Genomic DNA, 16,203 nt, shown 5'->3' with positions numbered 1-16,203 from the left:
CGGGTCCATGGGTGACACAGCGGGACGGAGGTGGAGGGGAGGCCCTCACGGCCGAGGCAGCAGGAGGGCGGCTCTGCAGCAGGGGCTCAAGGAAGGGGGTGTGTGTGGATGGGGACGGCACCTAAAAGGGCTGCTAGGTCACCCCTGCTTTACAAGCGGGCTGCAGCCAAGGCCCCAGTCATTGTAAATTTTAAACAACTCCGTTTACAGCAGGATCAAAAAGAATAAAATACTTAGGAATACACCTGACCAGGGAGTGGAAAGACCACTCGCAGAAAACTACAGAAAGTTGCTGGAAGAAATGAAAGAAGACACAAATAATTGGAAACAAGTTCCATGTTCAGGGATGGGCAGACTTGATATTGTTAAGGTGTCTATACTACCCAAAGCGGTCTGTAGATTCGTGCAATCCCTATGAAAACCCCAACGATGTTTTTGCAGAAATAGAAAAGTCCATCCTCAAGTTCATGTGGGACCTTAAGGGCCCTTGAACAGCCAAAACAATCTTGAAAAAGAACAAAGTTGGAGTTCAAAACTACTACAAAACTCTAGTGTCGTACAGTGTGGTAGCAGCATAAAGACAGACATACAGATCAATGGAACAGAATAGAGCCCAGAAATAAACGCTTCCATATATGGTCAAACGATTTTTGACAAAGGAGCCAAAACTGTTCAATGGAGAAAGACAGTCTTTTCAACAAGTGGTTTTGGAAAACTGCACATCCACATGCCAAAGAATGAAGCTGGACCCTCATCTGACACCACACACAGAAATTAACTAAAAATGGATCAAAGACCTGAAACTGTAAAACTCTTAGAGGAAAAGATGCATGACATTGAATTTGGCAATGGTTTCTTGATATGACACCAAAAGCACAAGCAAGAAAAGCAAAAATAGACAAATGGGACTTCATCAATATTAAATAATTTTTCTGCACCAAAGAACACTATCAACAGAGTGAAAAGACAACCCACAGATCAGATTATAAGGAGAAAATATTTTCAAACTATACATCTGATAAAGGATTAATATCTGGAATATATAGAGAATTCCTACAACTCAAAAATAACAAAAAATCCTATTTTAAAGATGGGCAAAGGACTTGAATAGACATTCTTTCAAAGAAGATATACAAATGGCCAACGAGCACATGAAAGAGGTTCTAATATCACTAGCCATGAGGGAAATGCAAATTAAAACCGATGAGTTACCACTTCACACCCATCAGGATGGCTATTATCTAACCTCCTCCCCCAGAAAATAACAAGTGTGGGCCAGAATGTGGAGAAACTGGAGCCTTGGGCACTGGTGATGGGGATAAAAATGGTGCAGCTGCTGTGGAAAACAGTATTGTAGCTCTTCAGAAAATTAGAAATAGAATCACAATATGAGCCAGCAAACCCACGTCCAGGTTTATACCAAAAGAATGGAAAGCAGGGACTCAAACAGACATTTGTACACCATGTTCATTGCAGCATTATTCACAACAGCCAACAGGTGGGAGCTTCCAACAAGAGATGAATGGATAAACAAAATGTGGTATATCCATACAGTAGAATATTATTCAGCCATAAAAGGAAGGAAATTCTGCAAGATCCTACAGCGTGGACGAACTTGGAGGACGTTATCCTGAGTGAAACGAGCCAGTCACAAAAAGACAAATAGTGTATGACTCCACTTACATGAGGTTCTTAGAGCCACCAAAATCGTACAGACAGAAAGCAGGATGGTGGGTGTCAGAAGCTGGGAGAGGGGAGATGGGAGCTATTGTTTAATGGGGACAGAGTCTCAGTTTTATGAGATGAAAAGAGTTATGGGGATGGATGGTGATGGCTGCACAACATTATGAATGTGTTTAATGCCACTGAACCGTATGCTTAAAAATGGTTAAAATGGTAAATTTCGTTATGTGTATTTTGCCACAATACAGAAACCTCCAAAGCCATGTAGTTGCTTAGGCTCTTATCACTGATTAGTTCTTGAGAGCACAAGGATCAGGAAGAAAGTATCGTTTACAGATCCAAACGTGACTCACAGACTCCTTAAGGAATTCTGGCACCTGAGGCTCAGGACCTTCCAGGCCTTGGCCACCAGCTCACACAGGCCAGCCCTCAAGATTCCTAAACTTCCGTTTTCTCTCAATTCAAACGTCCTGCCTCTTAGAAGACTTGTTCAGAATCTCTAGAGCGGGTGACACACGATTCACATTCACAGAGAAATACGCGCGATTCCTGGGGAGAACCACTGGTGTCAGGTGGTGGAGTCGCGAGCAGCATGCCTGTGCCCCCCAGAAGCTGCATAACCACCCTCCCCAGCGAGCAGGCTGTGCCTTGGTGCACTCACAGACTCGCAGCATCCGAGGGGCTAGGACGGCAGCTGAGCCCACAGCTGACTGCCATGCAGGAGCAGCTGCGCTGTTGCTCCCAGGAGGAAGCTGGGAACTGGGGCCCCTCTCCGAGACTGAAGACTGGACCCAGAGTCAAGAGGAAGGGAGAAGATTCTGAGAGGCCTCCTCATTCACCCTTCCCACCTGGGCCACCTCCTGGATGAATTAGTCTGCGGAGGAGTCCAGCTCCAGGTCCTCGAGGCTCCCCCTCACCAGGATCCACCTCCCTGGGACCTGCCTCCCTCCCTCTCCCACCTCTGTCCGCACTGGGTCACATTCCTGCTCTTGGTGAAGCCATGCTCAGAGCTCCACGGGTAACTAGCCCAGGCTGGACACCTGCCCAGGTACTCGCGTCTTAACGTGTTGGAAAGATAAAAAGAACTTCTCCACGACCCCTGCAATCTAACTAATTGGTGACAAGACCATCAGAATCACATTCCTCTGTGATTATTCAGGACAATCCATACAGGATCCCAGGTCAGCAAAGCTACAAAAATGAGACGCCGCCAGCACGTAAGAGCAATCTCCGAGTCACCACTGCCCCGCCTGCTCCTAGCACTGGCTCTTCCCGGCTCAGCAGCCACCACACCTCGTACCAATTACCTCAAGGTTAAAATCTGCCCCTCAGCTCCGGACACCCTGGCCAAGAAAGACTCAAGGGCTTCTGCCCCATCCAGGCTGCTGAAGATCGAGGTTTGTTACTAGTCAGTCGACTACTCTGTGTCTCGGTTCCTGTATCTGTAACACCAGAAGCGAGAACAGCCCCGAGTCACCGTGTGAGAAACCTGGAGGCCATGCACGGGAGGGGCCGTTGTTCAGTTCAGACAGTCCTGTCATTTTAGTACGAACCAAACATCAACTATTCCTACCACGACGAAACGTTACTTTCACGTCCTGGTGAACACGTCTACGTGTTCTGAAGAGGGAAACCACACGGTCGCAGGAGGCCAGCGGGGGAAACAGCGTGAGGCGAAGGGGCCCAGCAGTGCACAAACCCTTCTTTGTCAGTCCGACCTCTTCAGGGCGGGGAATGCAGGCAGTCTTGAGCGAGCTCTCAGATTAGGTGGAGCTGGTGTGAAAGCACAGCGGGAAATCCAGTGCACCGGGAAAGAGGGCTGCCACATGACAGTCTCCCTGGAATGAACTGGTGTCATTTAATTTTTATATAATTTGACTTTAACAGTCCGAGTTCCAAAAATAAATACTTATATCACTTGTTTCAGGAACATATTCTCTGCCGTTCAAATAGTTTCCTAGCTTACTAATGCACGTTTGTTATGGAAAGTGTGGGGACCCGGCACAGGAGGCGGGGACGGCAGTAACCTCAGGGAGCCTCGCCAAGGCTGTCGGCGCTTCTGCTTCTTGAGACCCTGGAATCCAGGAGCATCGCGTGGCGGAGGAGGGCTGCGCCACTGCACTGTGCTCCCCGCCATGGCCTCCTCACACTGGGGGTCTCACGCAGCGGTTTCTGTCTGCACCCTCCTCGAGATGATGGGGCAGCTTGTCTTACCCTCTCATCTGACCTCAAGGTCCTCCTTCAGGGTCGCCTGACGTGGATCTGGGATGGGAGAGCAAACTGTGGTCCACGCACTCACGCTTCCCGACTGGGACAGTGTCTGCCACTGCAGTGTCTGCGGCAGGTCAAGTCTGTCCGGTGAGGGGGCCGCGAGCAGGTTGCTTCAAGTAGGCACAGTGAGGGGGGCGAGACGAGCTGCAGTGCCTGCCCCCACCCCACACACCGTCCTTGGAAAGCACGCATGTCCTGCCTGCTGACGGTTTCACAGCAACCCTCCCCGACCAGGCCTTTCAACGGGTCAAAAGCCGTGCACTGAAGGAAGGGGTGCTCAGGGCCAAGAACAAGGCACTTGCGAGCAGAGAAGGTGCTGTGGGCAAAGGAACATAGTCCAGGATCCTGCAGGGGAGGCGGCGGGCAGCCCTCTGTGCCATCAGTGGGGGCCGGGGGTGCTGACAGGGAAAGAGAGAGCAGGGCATCCTGGAAAGCTCGATGTGACCAGAGAAGTGACACCAGCAAATACCTGCTGACCGTGCCACAGTGACAGCCGTGTGACAGCCAGGTGTGACGACCGCATATGAAAAGTGTGACTACCTGTGTGACAGCCGTGTGTCACAACCATGTGACAGCCATGTGTGATAGCTGCGTGACAAATACACCTGACAACCTGTGGACGATCACACATGACAACTGTAGCTTTAAGGCTGCATGAGCTCTGCAGCTTGGCTGCTGCCCGCCGCCCGCACCCAGGCATTGGCTTTGCTCAGGAATAAGATCGGCATATCCTGCACGTGTGAGCTGGCGAGTTCCTGGGTCCTGGCTTTCGCTCCCCACCGTGCCCGGCCGCCTGTCCACTGCCCCACACGCCTGCCGGCCCCACTCAAGGTCAGCGAATGCTTCCCCATGTCCCACTCGGTCAGGCCCACGAGAACGTCTCATGTTCATGAGAAAGAGGAAATGACTCATTATTCATCTCACTTGCACGTGCGTTAACAGCCTTTTAATTCAATTTGAAATGCGCCCTTTATCCACTTCCGGAAGGAAGGCAGTGAACTGGAATGAGTCAAAGTTTCACTCCCAGTGGGGATTGACATCCCAATGAACAATCAGCTGCAGAGAGGGGGAGCACAGCAGAGGCGGCTGGCCTGGGGAACCACCCGGAGATGCGGCCCCAGAGGGCAGCGAGAAGCCACCAACAGAGGACAGCTAGCTGCTCCATGGGCCTGGGACCCCACTCCTAGGCCCCGCTGCCACCACTCTGCATTGTCTCCCATCTGCCATCTCTGAGGAGGGCACACACGAGGCTGCCAAATAGCGGCTCAGGGACACGACATCCCCAGGGTTGCAGGTCCCTGAGCTGGCTCTGAGCAGCATGGTCTAATGAGGTTTAGAGCTTTGCATGGAAGGATATAAAAGCAGGTGATTTCCAGCATCCTGGGCGCCAACTACAAGCTGGGGGAGCTGTGGTTTGACTCCCCCATCAATTCGCCCGGTCTTCCCACTAGAAGCCCGTCCCTCCTCCCGCCCCTGAGCACACTGCACAGTCGCCCCACAGAGTCAGCTGCTTTGACTGGACTAGGGGGTTAATTTGGCCGAAGTGGATCATGATATTATCCCACCGAGATTCAGCCTCCCATCCACGAAGGAAGCACCTGAACCTTGTCCATTCTGCAAAAACACCCATGTTACTGGCCAGCTGATGGGCGCTCGAGGGCGGAGCCTCCCCAGGATGGAGGCGACACTCCTTCTCTCTTCTTTCATCCATAAGAAGGATAGGTTTGGATGTTTCTTATTCTTCTCTACATTAATTTGCCTAAATGAGTCCTAGACGTTCATCTTCATAAAAGATAATGTTCCAATTATAAAACTAACCCACGGGAAGAATGGAAAATTGGGCAGTACAATAAAAGAGAAGGAAAAAATATCTTTAATCCCATCACCACAGACAACCACTGAAAATTCTGATCTTCCTTTGTGTGTTTTTACCCGTTGGCTAAATTCACACAGCGGTTGCACAGCAGCTGCAGCAGGTGCCGCCGGGCTCCAGGGCAGCCAGCCGAGCGGGCGTGGGCACCGGGTAAGGGGAGACGGGCAGGGCGCTGCGCGAGGAGGAAGGACCTCCATGGCAGGGGCTCGGGACAGCCCTCCCGGGGCAGCTCTCAAGCTCAGGTGCTCAGACCCCATTTCCAAGGTTCTCCTCTTGCCTCCCTCCTGGACAATGAGACAGAAAGGTTTAGCAAGACTGTTGAGGACGAGGGCTTGGGTCGTGTGCCATCCGGTTGGAGGGGGACGGTGGGCGTGGAGGGTGGTGACACTGAGGACGCTGAGGAGACACCCACGTTTTCACTGAGTCGTGGTCCTTTGTTTGACACTGGGACCCGGTAGGAGTGTGATGCTGTCTCTTCTTGGATTCCACTGGAGGTCACAACTCCCACCCCAACCCGCACCCCGTTTACACTGTCTGCAAGCACATGGGCAAACGGTGCATCACGCCTCACCTGAGGACGGGCCCTGACGTCTACCATCTCCCTGTCACAGGACGTTACTTCAGTATTAATTTAGAGCCAGATACTGTCTCATGAATGCTGCGAAGAATGATGCTTTTGGATATTAAAGTCACTTTCTCTGAGAAGCGTTCCTTACCCCCAAGATAAATATATTTTAAGTTATATTACTAACACACAAATACATTTTCATTGTAAGAAATAACAAAATACAGACGCGTGTAGAGTAAAAAGTACGTGTCCACCTTCACCATCCCCTTCAAACCAAATCTATTCCTCAAGGTAACCACTCTTAAGGTGGACTTAATTATCCAGAACTTTTACTAAACTTTTATATGAAATCTGTTACTTTGTTTTTTTGCCGAGGAAGATTGTGCCTGAGCTAACATCTGTGGCCAATCTTCCTCTATTTTGTATGTGGGTAGCTGCCACAGCATGACTGATGGGTTGTGTACGTCCACGCCCGGGATCTGAACCCACGAACCTGGGCCACTCAAGTGGAACATGTGGAACTTAACCACTGTACCACTGGGCCAGCCCCCACCATTTTTAAAATTAACCTTATTTTGAGACAATTGTAGATTCACAGGCAGTTGAAAAAACAACACAGAGAGACCCCGAGTGCCCTTTGCCCAGCCTCCCCAATGGTAGCATCTTGCAAAACTGCAGCCCAATCCCCCAGCCAGGGTGCTGGCTCTGACCCAGTCCAGACACAGGGCATCCACCGCCCCAGGGCCTCCAGACACTGATCCCCTCCCACCTCTCCTTCACCCTGGCCACCACGCATCCGTCCTCCATCTATAACTCTGTCACTTCAAGAATGTTATATAAACGGCATCATGCAGAATGATGACTAGAGACCAGCTTATTTTACTCAGCACAACTCCCCAGAGATTCACCCAAGTTATCCGGTCTATCAATAGCTCGTTCCTTTTTGTTGCAAAGTAGTACTTCATGGAATGGATGTACCAGTCTATCCCTTCCCCCACAGAAGGACATCTTTTCTTTCCTATTTTTGACTTTTATTTCACTGACGCATTTCACTCCATTGCACTAATTGCTATGATGTTAAATAAAATATACGGATATAAAACTTGTTGTGCACTTTTTTTCCTGTTAATCTACACACAAAGATAGCTCCCTGCATCCAGAAAAAAAGGAAAGAAAGAAAACAGGGAGGGAGCCCACTTCCTGGCCGCGCCAGCCTCGGGCTGGACACGCATATCCAGGGAGACCATTGGAAGTCGGCCGGCAGGGCGGCTGGTGGCTCAGCACACACACGTGCTTCTGCCCGAGGGGACGGCGGAAGCAACCTCGATCTCGGGGATGGGGGAACCCACCAGTGCCCACTTAGCCAGTTCCAGGGGTCCTGAGCCCACCGTGCACGGCCAGGCCCTGTCCTCTGCTTCCCAACTAGGTGCTAAATCCAACTAAGCTGAATTCATTGAAAAGGAGACCTGGGTGCCTCTGCACACACAGCGCTGGGCAAGGTCTTTCCATTATTTTGAACCCACGGTAAGAAATACGTTTTCTTTTGCGACCCAGAACACACGAACTACGCCTGAGATGTAAGAAATGCTGGCCCTTCTCCTCTCCTCGGTCTCACTACAGAGATGCCAGCTGCACACAGAACAGCGTTTCCAGCCTCCCCACCAGAGACTCACCAGGACTCCTGTTGAGAACCTGAAGCCCCAGGCCCCAGCCCCCCACCACACTGAGCCCCTGGGTGTGGCCGGAAGCAGGTCAGCAGGGCCCTTGAGGGTTAGTGGGGCAGTCGGGATGCATCCACGGCAAGGACCTCAGCCCACACAAGGGGTGGGCACTGCGGAGACACCGGCCAGGGGCGTGGGGCCGGGAAGCCAGGGCAGCCAGGCTCTGTCCCCCACAGCCCTCCCCAGGCCCTGGGCAAGAGGCCGCAGCCCAGGAGAAGGAAAGCAGCGTCAGGAGCACGGGGATCACAGCCTCTCCCACAGGCGCTAATCCTTTATAGAAATAAATTTGGCTCTTCAAGCCAGAATTTAGCAAGAAGCTGCAGGAGCATCCAGATTAGCCTGAGGGTTTCTGGGCTCCGTGGGGCCCCATATTCTAGCCTGCGAATTCACACGCCCAGCACTCCCCAAGTCTAATCTAAGATTGAAACCCCATCGTTTAAATATCTGAGAAGGTTAAAAATATCCAGGAAGCTCATTAAGTTCTGGGAACTGCCACCCGGGCTCTGGCTACCGCCTGCACTGGTCTGCCGTCCTCACCGAGTCGGCTTGTCCACGGGGAGGCAGGGCCGAGACCTGAGGGACTGAGGGTCGGGGACAGGGCAGGTGTGGCCCGGAGGGCAGGTGTGCTGGGGGAGGCAAGGGGAGGGGCTGCTAAATCAAGAGATGCCATGATGCCCAGCCGCCCGTCCAGGACCAGCGTGGTGGGGACGCGGAGCTGCAGCCCCAGCCCAGCCCCTCAGGAGCAGCCTGGGAGTGGGGGCCGAGGGGGCAGTTTGCTGTCACAGCTGCGTCCAGTCTCGCTCTGTGAATTCTCTCACACTGTCTCAGCTTCATTAATTTAATAAAGCAACGCAAAGGTCTTCTGTGCCGTTTAGACATTACATTTCAGTTAGATTTTCTAAACACACAATCAGATTACAATGTTGGGCATTTCCATTTTGAGTGAACGTACTACTGATGTCTCTTTTTACGAGACAAGTTTCTCCTCTAAATGTCAGGAGCTAAGACATTATTTTGTCCAGCCTTCTCACCCCACGTGGGAGGAATCAGAAAATATCAGCATTTAGCAGTTCTGCCCAACGTCTCAGGCCCGTGGGACGGGGACGCGTGCTCACAGGACTGGGCACCCCGCCCCCCCCCCCCCGGTTCTTACGGTGACTCAGTCACACGAAGCTCCCGATAGCCAGTCTGTGTGCTGCTGGTCAGTCCCACTCCACCTGCCACAGGAGGAGGCCGAGCTGGATTGCTTAGAAAGATTCCTTGTAGCAGTGCCGTGACTCTGGGTGGACCCTCCAGCCTTCCTCTGGTGATCTGTTTCCACCTGACATTCAGTTCCAGGGGCTCCGCAAAGTGGTCTCGAATCCAGGTTCCATAGAGTTTGTTCTCACAAACAAACCTGCTGGGTAGAGGAGCCCAGGAAAGCCCACAGGTGCCCACAGGTGGGGCAGGAGCGGGCAACTGGCCTCTGAGCCCAGGGCCACCCTCTCTGTCTCGTCCGCTTCAGCGCCCCTTGAAGGGCAACTGCTCTCAAGAAAGCACAGGACGGTGAAAGAGACCCATAGTGTTTCTTCAATGCCCAGTGGACCCCGCATGCCCTCACTCTGCGGGACACAGACTGATCCCCTGTTAAAAGGCAGGCTCTGATGCAGCCCGGGGCCCTGACCAGCCCCAGGAGTGGAGGCTGTGGCTGTGGGGCCAGCCTTGTGCAGTGGGGGAGGCAGTCACCGGTTCCCCTCCCTGCACTGCTGCCCTCCTCAGTCACAGGCCCAGGGGCTGCCTGACGACATCCCTGCTCAGTCTGACAGTGAGTGACCTCACAGGCAGTGGGGGAGCTCCATGCTTCGGCCCTAAAACATCCCTATTTCTCGTGAAGTTGCCCATCAGTACACAGGCACTCAGGCATTTAGACACACAAGGCCGTTCTTCTCGGACCTCCTGGAGCCGTCTCACCGGTAAAAGCCACCATGCTCATCTTTCCAGTCCCGGGCGCCCTTCTCCTGGCTTCTCCCGATACCCTGGCACCCACACCCTGGCGATGCCCCATCTGCTCCCCTGCACACCCACCCCCACGCAGCCGCTCTCGCTGCGGAGCCGAGCTCTCCCTCCCACTCCAGACACCTGCAGCCCCGCCTGCCCTCCTGCTGCCTGAGGAACAGGAGCTTCTTCCAGGAAGAGCATCCAGAACCACGGGGCCAGAGGAGGAAGAGGCTGCACGGAGCCCTCCCAGGACACTCGGACCTCACCTGCTTTTGTCAGGGCAAACCGCGACATTTTATCATTTCCTGCCAGCCTATGTGTTCTACACAACCTGTTAATTATGGCACATACACCTGTAATTATTAATGCAGCTCCCAGCCATACACTGGGTAGAAACTCTTAATTATAACCAAACAATTAATCAGCCAGCACATATTTTCTGAGCAGCTGGCATGCGCAGGACTCTGTGCCAGGCATTGGAAGGAAAAACTGCACAGCCTCCCGCTTCTGTGCCAGCCAAGAACTCGCTTCCCTCCTTTTCTTCCCATGCCTACAAAAACACCCAATTTTTTCCTTAAATTATGGAAATCTCAAGTTATAAAAAAAAAAACTTTTGCAAAGTGAAATACATAAATTGTAAGAAAAAAGGAATCAGAACACTATTTGGCACTGGTCTTGGAAAGAATCTCAAAGAAGTTTTCATAACCAGCCCCCAATTAAGATACAGATATAAGTCTTTTCTTGGCAACACTGTATAATCCTTAGTATGAGTGTGGCTGGTCGGCCCCAGGGATCCACAGCCAAATGGATTTCTCTCCCCAAATGAGCCACACTGGCCCTCAAAATTCACAGTTTAAAAGAACCCACAGCAATTCCATCCCATTGACTAAGTGGGAATTATTAATGAAGTGAGGCCTTTGCAGGCAGCTGTACACGACATTCAGTCTCAGAGAGGAGGGGAGGGGAGAGGAGGGAAGGGGGGGAAGAGGAGAAGAGGGGAGGGGAGGGGAGGGGAGGGAGGGGAAAGGAGGGAAGGAGACAGGAGGGGAGGGGAGGGGAGAGGAGGGAAGAGGAGAAGAGGAGAAGAGGGGAGAAGAGGGGAGGGGAGGGGAGGGAAGGAGACAGGAGGAGAGGGGAGGGGAGAGGTGGGGAGGGGAGGGAAGAGGAGGGAAGAGGAGAAGAGGGGAGGAGAGAGGAGGGGGGAGGAGAGAGGAGGGGGAGGAGAGAGGAGGGGGAGGAGAGAGGAGGGGAGAGGAGAGAGGAGGGGGAGAGGAGAGAGGAGGGGAGGAGAGAGGAGGGGGAGGAGAGAGGAGGGGAGAGGAGAGAGGAGGGGGAGGAGAGAGGAGGGGAGGAGAGAGGAGGGGAGAGGAGAGAGGAGGGGAGGGGAGGAGAGAGGAGGGGGGAGGAGAGAGGAGGGGAGAGGAGAGGAGGGGAGAGGAGAGGAGGGGAGAGGAGAGGAGGGGAGGGGAGGAGAGAGAAGAGGGGAGGGGAGGGAAGGAGACAGGAGGAGAGAGGAGGGGAGAGGAGAGGAGGGGGGAGGGGAGGGGGGAGGAGGGGAGGGGAGGGGGGGAGGGGAGGAGGGGGGAGGGGAGGGGGGAGGAGGGGAGTGGAGGGGAGGGGGGAGGAGGGGAGTGGAGGGGAGGGGGGAGGAGAGAGGAGGGGAGAGGAGAGGAGGGGAGGGGAGGAGAGAGGAGGGGGGAGGAGAGAGGAGGGGGAGGAGAGAGGAGGGGGAGGAGAGAGGAGGGGAGAGGAGAGGAGGGGAGAGGAGAGGAGGGGAGGGGAGGAGAGAGGAGGGGAGAGGAGAGGAGGGGAGGGGAGGAGAGAGGAGGGGGGAGGAGAGAGGAGGGGAGAGGAGAGGAGAGGAGGGGAGAGGAGAGGAGGGGAGAGGAGGAGAGAGGAGGGGGAGGAGGGGAGAGGAGAGGAGGGGGAGGGGAGGGGGGAGGAGGGGAGGGGAGGGGAGGGGGGAGGAGGGGAGGGGAGGGGAGGGGGGAGGAGGGGAGGGGAGGGGAGGGGGGAGGAGGGGAGGGGAGGGGAGGGGGGAGGAGAGGAGGGGGAGGGGAGGGGGGAGGAGGGGAGGGGAGGGGGGAGGAGGGGAGTGGAGGGGAGGGGGGAGGAGAGAGGAGGGGAGTGGAGGGGAGGGGGGAGGAGAGAGGAGGGGAGAGGAGAGGAGGGGAGGGGAGAGGAGGGGAGGGGAGAGGAGGGGAGGGCAGGAGAGAGGAGGGGGGAGGAGGGCACTCTTCTGCTTAAACCTGTCGGGTCTGCGGGATCCGTCCTGGATTTCTCGGCAGAAACGAAAACTTCTCAGACTTGGTCCCTGCGCTTTCATCCCCTTGAAGACGGGATGACCTTGGGGGGTTCACCGAGCTGATCTCTCCCTTTCGAGGGCTGCCCCCGAGCAGGGCCGGGCAGCGAACCAGCCTTCCTCCTGCACCTCCGCGGAGGCACCTCCCAGCGGACGCATTCCGGGATTTACCAACAGTCAAAATCCATTTTACAACTGCCGCTTGCTCCAAACGCCGGCCTTGAGAGCCGCTTCAGGAAACCGCGGTCTTTGCAGCCCCAGGAAGAGGGAGGAGAAAGGGAGGCTCTAGGCAGGGAAAAGAAGGACTTTCCAGAATTCTAAAGACCAAGTAGAATCCAGTGGAGCCCAAACCGAGCTCTGGGCTGGGGTTTCAAACGAGGTGACAAAGAGTGACAAAGGCAGTCACAGCCCACGTCTGCGGCTCTGCTCGAAGAGCCAGAAACCAGAAACTAGAAACCGAATCCCCTGGAAGGAGGCGGGCTGCGAGTGCGCTCCGCTGTCCCCCCGAAACCGCGGGAGCGCAAGCACGCGCGCACGCACGGACGCCCCGGGGTCCCCGGAGACTCGCGAGCTCAGGGGAGGGCTAGGGGCGCAGAGAGAGCCCAGCTCGCCCTGCCGGACGCCCCCCGCCATGCGCGCCGAGGTTCCCTGCGCCCCCAGCCCCAGCACCGGTCCATGCTCGGCGGACGAGCGTGGGAGCCCCGCGGCCGGCTCCGGCGGGGAGGCGCAAGGCGCGCCCGGGCTCCGAGTTTGCAGAATGCGAGGCTTCCCCAGCCTGGCTCCGTCTCCCGGATTCAGGTCCGCGCCCCGGGTCTGCGCCCGTGCCGGGGGGAGGCAGGGCTGGGAGGGCGGCCGTGAGCACATGTCCGGGAGTGTGTGCGTGTGTCGGAGGTATGCGTGTGTGCGCTGGCCGGTGCGTATATGAAGGCGGCAGGAAGCGGTGAGGAAAGGGCACCAGCGCGCCAGGGACTCGCCCACGTCCCGCCCCCTCTTCGCAGGAACCCGGTGCGCCCACCAAGCAAGCCAGGGCGGGAGCGGGGAGAGCCCTGGTCACCCACTCGGGTGCCCCGCCCTGGTCACCCCGCTGGGGCGCGGATGCCGCTTCGCACCTCCTGTCCTTCCTCTCACCTGGGCTCCGGCAGATCCGACGCGGACAGACGGGGCGGGGGCAGGAACCCAGCCCCGGCCACGGCCGCTCTGACCTCCATGAAAACGCACGGAGCGGCCGAGCACGCGCGCCTCCGACCGGGCGCCCGCCGGACTCCGCACCCAGAGCCCTGAGGGGGGCCGGGGGCGGTACCCAGAACAGCCCCGCCCGCGGCTGCGGGGCCCGGGACGGGGGCAGGACGCTTCAGACATCCCTTCCCAATCTCTTTCGCCGCCCCACCGCGCAACCGAGTAAAACTGCGCGCGCCGGACCATTGCCGCTACGGGACAGGTGCCTGCGCCCCCCTTGCCCTGCTTGGATCCCCCACCCTCCAGCGCAGACCTGCGCGCCCCCTTCCCCGCTCCGGCCCCGAGAGACTCCAGTGTAGACCACTCCTCCCCCGCCGAGCCGCCTGTCCCCGCTCCGGCCTCAGGAACCTACAGTGTAGATTCTCCTGCGTGCCCCTTGCCCTACTCCTGCCCAGAACCCTCCCGTGTAGACCCTCCCCGCCCCTGCGCCCGCTCCGGCCCCAGGACCCCCTGATGTAGACCTCCGGCCCCACTGCGTGCAACTTTACCTCGGGGCGGGACTCCGCGGGCTGCCGCTCGGCTCTCAGGGCCGGCGGCCTCCTCGGGGCGGAGCGCGGCGTCTCGGGAGCCCGCAGCCCGTGGAGTCCGGCGCCGCCCCGCGCGCCGCCCCCGGCCGGCCTGGGGATCCGCCCCGACGCGGTGGCGCGGCGCCCCCTCGCGCCGGCCCTGGTCCCAGAGGCGAGCGGACCCCCGGGCGCGGCTGTGCGGCCAGCAGCCCGGAGCCTGGGGCTGTGTCCACTGGGAGCCAGCCCCCGGGGGCGCATGGGGCGCGGACTCAGCTCTGCGCAGCACGCCCACCAGCGCGGCAGGCACCGCCGCTCCCACGCGCGCCCGCACACACTCCCAGTGGAGGCATAGACCCCCCTCCCATCCCCCGTAACCGCACCCCAAAGCAGTCCTTGCAGTAAGGGGGCAGAACCAGGAGCTTTCCACGTGGGCGGGGCCCTGAGGGCCCTGGGGAAGGCCACTTGTGGGGTCTGGAGACGCTTGGCCGGTCACCAGGAGAGCCTGCTGTGTGGGGCCAGCGATGCCAGACGCGTCTGTGTAATGGATCTTGGATTACGACATTCCATCTCTGATGAGGGATGTTCCATCATTTGCATTAACAAGAAGGAAATGTTCCTCCCCAGTTTGAGGCTGAGCACCCAGACCTTGGGAGGAAGGATTTTTCTCCATAGAAACACCCATCGAATTTCAGAGCAGGAGAGGCCTGACCACCCTGGTCCTGAAAGGCCACCTCTCCCGCAGGAAATGAGGACTTCTGGGGCCGCTGCGGTTGCCAGCAGAGTCTGCCTTTCCGGGCAGTTGCTGCCGGCTGAATGGATATTGTAGCTGTTGGGGCAGAACTTGGAGAGAATCCCTTTAACACGGAAGCCCTCCAACCCGGAGGAACACCCGCCAAAACATCAATAAACAAACATCTTATGGAAAGCTCTCCTGGAGCCTGGACCACAGTGATGCTGGCAGCTGGTGGCCTGATTCCCATATGCATGAATGTGGATGGGGAGGGACGATTTCTACACGGAGGCGACGTCCAGACCCAGCTCCACCCTGCTGCCTCTTGCAGACCCTGTATCTTGCACCTTGTATCAGGTCCCCGGTTGCTGTGACATGCAGGGTGGAACTAGCCCGTCACCTACCTTTTCTAGATTCTAGACCTCTGTTTATCCAGCCCACACGCTCACCAGCCTTTTCTGCCACCATACCACATTTTCAGTCAACCCTGGGTTTTTAGTCAACAGAAATCTCTAGCTCTCTCCAGTCTACTTGTGCAGTTGTGTTTGATTTTTCCTGATCATAATTTCCAGTCATTTGGTTCTTTAAAATCTGGTGCAGTGTGTTATAATTTGTTCCTATTAAATTTTATTTTGTTAGTTCTCACTAACCTTTTTTGGTGAGCCCGTCAGGTGTTTCAGAACCTAAGTCCTATCATGCAGCATATTAGCTCCTCCCTCACCTCGAGCCACTGGAAAATTGTGAGTCCACGTCGTCAGTACGGTCCCTATTTTCTAAAGGAGGGAGCGTCCTCGGGGCCCCGGGGCTTCCGCTGAGCTCTGCCTCCCTTTGATGCTGACAACCAGCTTGCCTTGAGCCTGGCCTTTGTGCCAGCCACAATCTACCTCCCAACCGGACTGTTCTAGCAACTCACACTTCCCATTTAGTTTGGGAGAAGTCAATGGAGACTTCGTCGAAAGCCTTTCTGAAATCAAAAGGTAGCTAATCAGGCATCTGAACTGGTAAGTCTACCCATATCACCAAGAGAGAGGGCCAAAAGAAGTGGTCTAACACGACTTTTGTAGAGTTGGCCGACTTTCACCCTTTCTTTTTGAAACAGCGCAGTGTAAGCTCGCTGGCCCAGGAGGGTGAGAATCCTGGTCCAGCACTTAGAGGTCTGTGTGTCTTCGACCAAGTCACTCACTTCCTGTGCCTCAGTTCCCTCAGCTGTAAAATGCGATGATCATAGGACCCACTGCAGTGTTTGGGTAAGTAAGTGAGTTAATCCTAGTTAATCCTACATCTGGCCCATAGTAAACAAACCGATTATCCCCATTATTTCAGGCACTTACAACAC

The 16,203-nt window shown here is 55.9% G+C and overlaps 1 protein-coding gene across 9 annotated transcripts in view; it reads right to left on the bottom strand.

The window, feature by feature from the left end:
• Positions 1 to 14,457, bottom strand: part of KCNG2 (potassium voltage-gated channel modifier subfamily G member 2) — an 85,041-nt gene extending 70,584 nt beyond the window's left edge. For 3 of the 9 annotated variants that reach the window (XM_070275884.1, XM_070275885.1, XM_070275886.1), the window contains exon 1: positions 14,120 to 14,456. The gene's annotated coding sequence lies outside the window, so the exon portion shown is untranslated. Of the gene's footprint in view, positions 1 to 9,269; positions 9,513 to 12,342; positions 13,499 to 13,523; positions 13,817 to 14,119 lie in introns of those variants that run through there. The other 6 variants (XM_070275882.1, XM_070275879.1, XM_023648032.2 and 3 more) reach the window with 6 other exon arrangements.
• Positions 14,458 to 16,203: the final 1,746 nt, after the last annotated feature.

This window comes from Equus caballus, chromosome 8, assembly GCF_041296265.1.
Source record: "Equus caballus isolate H_3958 breed thoroughbred chromosome 8, TB-T2T, whole genome shotgun sequence".
NCBI classification, from domain to species: Eukaryota; Metazoa; Chordata; class Mammalia; order Perissodactyla; family Equidae; genus Equus; species Equus caballus.
This window is presented reverse-complemented; position numbering and strand designations above follow the sequence as displayed.